We start from the raw sequence: 6,296 nt of genomic DNA on the forward strand, positions 1-6,296 counted from the left end.
AGATTTTATTTCTTCACAAAGATCAATCAATGCACTAAAGAAAACGACGTCTGACATGCATAAACGAAACTAAAGAGGTAAGGGAAATGTTATCGTCTGAATTTGACATTCTTCAATGATCTCCAAAATGAAAAGATGGCGAAGAGTATGAAACGAGTTCGGAAATTTCGATTAGAAATGTCCGATGCAGTACTTCGAAGAATCCACAAACCACAGGACAGCGGACATGAAGAAACTCGAAGACTCGTTTTTCACCAAAGGAATCCGACGACGTCCGTCATCATCTCGTACAATCGTACGCCTCTGGGTAAAAACTGTCTGGTGCGGTTTCTCCAGGCAGATCAATTCCACATCCGACTACAACCGTCAGCGCGGCTGGCAGAGTCTTCTTCCTCTTCCCGACTTCTCTAGGACGATCGAAGGGGACACTACTCGCAGGGTAGTGGAACGCTGGCTCTTTCGACAGTTAACAGTTTCCGTCACCGTTGACAGCGAATTACAACAAATCTTAATGGTTGAATAAAGGCCGTGCAAATTGCTTCTAGCACTGTAATAGCTTACTAGTACAAAAACAAAAATTTGACTCATTCAAGCCTGCGTTCATTAAAAGCTTTGCTGCACATAGTTTTCCCAAAATCCTAAAGATAGGAATTTTCAGAAATTTCAAATACAGGTTCAAGTTGTGTAAAAAATCTCTTATTGACCAAGCTTGCTCGGGCAGTACTGGTAGAATATCGACCCTCTGTCTTTTCTGTACAGACCGAGTGCGTATTGTCAAGACTTCTGGCCGATATTCTTCCAGTACGGCTCTTGTGCTTGGTAAATAACATATATATATTTCATTCAGTCGATATGGTTGCTACTTAGGAGCTACATCAAAGTAAGTCGACATTACATCTTTTTTATTTTTCTCTGTGACTTTGTTTCGCGTAGGCCTTTATTCCTCCCTTTAAGTAGTTAGCTGATACCTAGATTTTGTTTGTTTGCATCCTAGTTCGAATCACACATCAAATCCTAACATGAAATCATATCAAGATGCACCGTAACTTTGCTTCAGATATCATTAGCAAGTCGTAGATTTAACTTGGATATCGGCTATCACAATCTCCTTTCAAATGCGGTGATCATTTTTATTAGAGTTTCGCAATCAAGTGGTCGTTGAATGCCACAGAGGGATATAGCATCGATGTTGCTTGTAATATAAAGCTACGAAAATTTTCTTTCTATAAGTTACTCGATATCTGAAGACGACCTGATCATGAGAAGCATGAGAAATGAGGAACAATTACACAATTTTTTTTTCTGGCGAAACGCAAATTTCAGCCTGACGATGGCCGTTTGCCGTAAGTACTATGCTAATAAAAATCGCAAATCACTTGTTAGACTCAGACATATGTCCGCAAAGCGCTTCTCAAATTGTGTTTGTATGTGTCACCATCGCAATAAGGTCAAAACAGTATACTTCTAGGAAGAGGCGCAGTGATGTGACGCAGCTTGAAGTAGTAACTTTGAATGAGAATCTCGAGTAGGAAAATTTATTACATCTCTTTGATCAGAATAACAAGTATCTCCATGTGCACTATCTATGCATATCAGGTGCACTTGAGGTTGTACTTGAACTTTGAATGAAAATCTCAGCTCAGAAAATCTCTGAATGACAAGTATTTTTCAGAATACCGTAGCGTCAAAAAGTTTCTTTCCATTCAATTGGTTTTCAACTTTTAAATTTGTTTTCTCTTTTCTACTCTTTTGAATAGTAAGATACAATCCCTTTCACGATTCAAGTATGCTTCGCTTTCTTCCCGGAGTCTTCTCTGTGGCACCCATTAAGGTACTGACACATTTCTGTTTAAAAGGAAAAAAGAGGAAAACGATGAGACTACTACTTTTTTATTAAAAAAAATGGACAGTTCATTTTAAATAGCCTCGTAAAAGATTCCTATTAGAATGGTGGCAACTAATTCCCAAGTGAAAGCGAGAATCCAAATAAGACCTAAACCTTGCTGAAACTTTAAATTCATACAGGCATACGTCTGTCTCAGTTCCAGTGGAAAAAAAAAACCCTTACGCAATGTACCTTGAATAAATATAGGAGCAATTGCTACATTACAAAAGCAAATTATCAAGGTTGGTAAATATTGTTGATTGGTTGGTTGGTTAATTTGAAAATTAAAAATAAATATAAAATTGAACATTGAATTAAGAAGACCACAGAACCAAATGCTTAACTGCCTCTTCTTACGTACGTGGTAATTATCCACGTCCATACAATTTTACCGGCTCTTGGATATTCGACAGCGTGCGTATATAACTGAAATTTCACTTTATAGGATTAGTAAATGTCCCTTTTTGAATGTCAATCTGAAGTGAGTCGTTATCGTCTTACGATCAAGAATTATAATTACATTGGCAAAGAAATTTCTCTCACATTGGCAAAGAAATTGTATTTTAGGCTTTTGTTAACTCAGTTTTCATTCATTCACCCCATATTCAATTAACAGCATCCAACGGAAAAGGAATGCTGAGGCCTACAATATGTAATATATTTAATAAGACATTGAATACTCTGTACCTTTTTCGTTAGAAACGACCGACCACCGAGGCAAGCCATTGAACCAGGACGGCATCGGGGGCTTGTATCTACAAGTCGGCAAACAAACACAACTGTGAACACCAAAGCTACCAGGGCCACCTGTAAAAGATACTGTTTCATATCACTAAGGAAAAAAGGAACGGGAACGTCAAGAAGACAACTTAAATCGTCAATGTAGCTTAATTCTCTTTAAAGTTTAAGGAAGCAATATATATGTACTGGTGATGAAAAGTACTTTATGACAGGGGAAAATCATTTAAAATTCCAGGAAATTTAGGAAATGAATTCCCTCTAACATCTCAATAGAAAAATACTTAAGATCCAAGAGGCTTGTGGGATGTAAAAACCAATTCCACGTTTTGTTTCTTTTGATCCATTGTACTCATTATTGGAACAAGACGATGAATTTCCTGTTCTTGACTGCACTTTTATTGAAATGTTGACATGTAGATCCTATATTTAAATTAGTAAGGAAATAGTGAATCATAAGAGTGTGTAAGCATAAGAGTACGTTTTGTGCGTTTTAAACTAAAAATTACAAGTCAGATAAAAGTAACATTAATGACATTAATCTTGTATAGAAATTTCCCACATTTGTCACCAATCATAAGCGTTATCAATCAGGAAGTCTAACATTTCATTTTTTTCTTTACTGAATCCAGGCAATTCTGAGCACTGTTATATGGAAAATCATTCCCTTTCTTATTTCAATTTGTCTAGAACCAAATTTAATTCTTATTTCTCATATCGGTTGCAAAATTCATGAGTTGCTTTTTGTAAAACACAACCGTCATTTTATTATTTTCTACCATCCGCACCCATTTTGCAAAAATTCACGAACTCGATTTTTAAGTTACAATTTGGTATTCGGCTCTTTGAACTTTTATCGCAACTTTTGTCTGGGAATTTTATTGTCTTCAGTATTGCGGTTTTCCTAAATTGTAGGGAATTTAAACAGTCCGGCTCATGTGTAAACACGTCACAATCCAACTTCTGGTCAATACTTTGTTAGGCACAAAGTTAAAAAAATTAACTCTTTCTCTAGCATAAACAGTAATCTATTTCCTATGGTGATTTTTCTGCCAGTATTCAAAATTCAAGCATAGTGACGGTTATACAGGCCCTGGTGACAAATTCCTTACCACCCATCATTTCACCAGGCAATTTTTTAAAAATGAAAGGGAAAAAATAATATTATAATTGCGTGAGGCACGTGCTAAGTAACTTAAGCTTCATGTTTTCGTAATGCTACAAGTTGATGTTGAGCGGAATAACTGTCTTACCACAGATTTTTTTTGCGACAAGGCGGTTTAAGCACAACAGTTTGTTGCCCTACTGAAGTTAAGGTTAATCGTCTCATATGTCAGTTATATTTTTTCACTATTGGAAGCAGCAGAAAGAGAGAAAAGTAGCGTGTTTTAATGGTTAAAATTGTGATGAAAACTGCTTCCTGTTAAAAGCAGGTGAAAACCCTATTGCAAGGTTGTCTGTTTTTGACTTGCTATCGCAACTTTCTTTTAATTTTCATACTCCTTCTGGTATGTAGTTTTAAGAAATAACGCTTTAAATGTCGGTGCAATTATTTTCCCAGTGCAGTTAGAAAAGAAACTTATGAGTTTTTAATCATCGTAATTATTTTTTCAATGATTTTGCCTCTCGAAACTGATTAATGACCAAAACGCCAATCTTTGTCTCTTTAATGGTGTACTACAATAGCAGGCAAAATCGAAAACATTAAACATGACTGCAGACGACTTTGAATTTGTTTCCTCCTGTCACGGCAGCTGTCTCGATGAGGTTATTATTCGTATATTGGAGAGAAAAGAAAACGTAGCAAATTTCATCGAAATTTTGGTGAATTTTTGTTTTTTTTCAATTTAGAATAAGCCGCGGTCATAAATTTGTCTTGGGATGGTTCGGTTTACACCCACAGTGGGCGCTTTCATATTTACACTTCTGCAATTGCTAAATTTTCCCCGTAAAAAAATATTTTTCAAATTAATCGTGACTTTTGTGATCTTCACCCGACATGCGAGAATGAAAATGACCCTAAATGACAACATGCTCTTTAATTGCAGTGGCTGCTGTGCAACTGCATAGAAAATACTGCTTCCTTCTGTTAATCGTTCTACTGTCACATAATAAGGCAAACAATGGCTTGTGGATCCCTTTGGGGAAACTGCCCAAAATGACCCTTTTGAAGACTGAAGCTAAGAGATCATTCAAAGTCTAGCGCGGGATCCCAAAATTACTTGATAACTACTAACAGACAAACGTTTACCCCCAGAAAAACCTTTTCATATATATATATAAATGTGGAGGTCGAGTCAACCTTGGCGTAAAGTGCTCAATGCGGTGGTAGCAGAGCTAAGTATACATAAGTTGAAGTATTAAAGAGGACGCATCGATTCTCAGTTACTCTGACAAGCGCTTAGGCGCGAAACTTTGAAGCATATTATCTTGTTCAAGGTGGCTTATTTCTCGGATGCTCGCTTAATTAAACTTACATTTAAATGGCAACCCTGCCATTATCAAATCAATTAAGAAGACATGATTGAAATAAGAACAACTGACATAAACTCATTGAAAGAGTTCCACTTGTTATTTCAGTGCTTCCTCTGTCTTAGTGGTGCCGATCTTTGTTGAAATTACACAAGGTTTGAGAAATGACATTTTTAAAGTTCTCTTTGAAGTCGGTTCTTTTCAAGATTCATTTAACGGATTTCTTGTCTAAACACTAGATAAATTGATCTGTATTTTATTGATTTTTCAGTCAATTGAAGTAAACTCGAAATTATATGAAATCTTCAACGTAACAGCATGCATTTTGGCTACCTTGAATCTACCTAATGAACTGAAAAATTACTAAGCCTATCCATCATAGATGTTGATATATACCTGTAAATTGTACGTAAGATGTGACTTGCCAGACGAAAAATGACGTCGCCAGCCAAGAGTCTTAGACATTGATCAACTCATAAGCGGTTCTTGGTGAGGGATTGCCTAAGAAACGGAAATTTGCAGGTGCCAGAACTATATAAGTACACTTAACTCATTTTAAAAAGCAAACAAAGTTGGCTGCAAACTCGATTGCATTTCATTATTAAGACAATCAGATCCACGCTATCTCACTAGGCTGACGTTAGATTACGTTTCGCTTGTCCTTCTCCACTTTGCGCGTAATTAATTTTTGAGAGATGAAAAGAAACCTTCGATCAACCTACGACCACCAATTAAAAAAAAGCATCAACAAACCTATCCTTTGCGTTGGTGTGTTTATTGATCAGATGCCGCCAAAATAGCTGAAAAAATACTCTGCTTTTTACCGTCTTGGTTATTAAAAGGATTTTATACCTCACGGTGCGCGTCATCCGAGAGCCTTTCCTAAAACACATACTACTTAAAAACCGTTATCTTGTGGTTGCTCTCTGGACTGCAAAAAATGATCAGAAAAATGGGATTGTTTCTCTCGGTCCTGTTCACCGTTAAGGTCATGTTTCTTTGCCATGCACAAAGCAAACCATGTAGGGTTGGTCTGATGATGTGTAATAATCGCAGCAAAAACGGCAAACGATTTCTTCCGAGAAAAGTAAGTAAAACAAGAGTATGTTTGCGATAGTGATAGTGAATATATGAAATATCATATGTCTCCTAATAGTTGAATGTGTAATAGTGATTATGAAAAACTGGATCATTGGATAAT

General features: G+C 36.5%; 1 long non-coding RNA gene across 1 annotated transcript; it reads right to left on the minus strand.

The window, feature by feature from the left end:
- Positions 1-1,592: 1,592 nt before the first annotated feature.
- LOC138058154 (uncharacterized) lies at positions 1,593-5,584 on the minus strand. Its single transcript, XR_011133809.1, has 3 exons — positions 5,492-5,584; positions 2,573-2,640; positions 1,593-1,845 (listed from the first exon to the last, which is right to left on the minus strand). It is a non-coding gene; the product is annotated as an uncharacterized lncRNA (long non-coding RNA).
- Between the last annotated feature and the right edge of the window lie 712 nt (positions 5,585-6,296).

The sequence above is a fragment of the Montipora capricornis genome, chromosome 7, assembly GCF_036669925.1.
Source record: "Montipora capricornis isolate CH-2021 chromosome 7, ASM3666992v2, whole genome shotgun sequence".
Lineage (NCBI taxonomy): Eukaryota > Metazoa > Cnidaria > Anthozoa > Scleractinia > Acroporidae > Montipora > Montipora capricornis.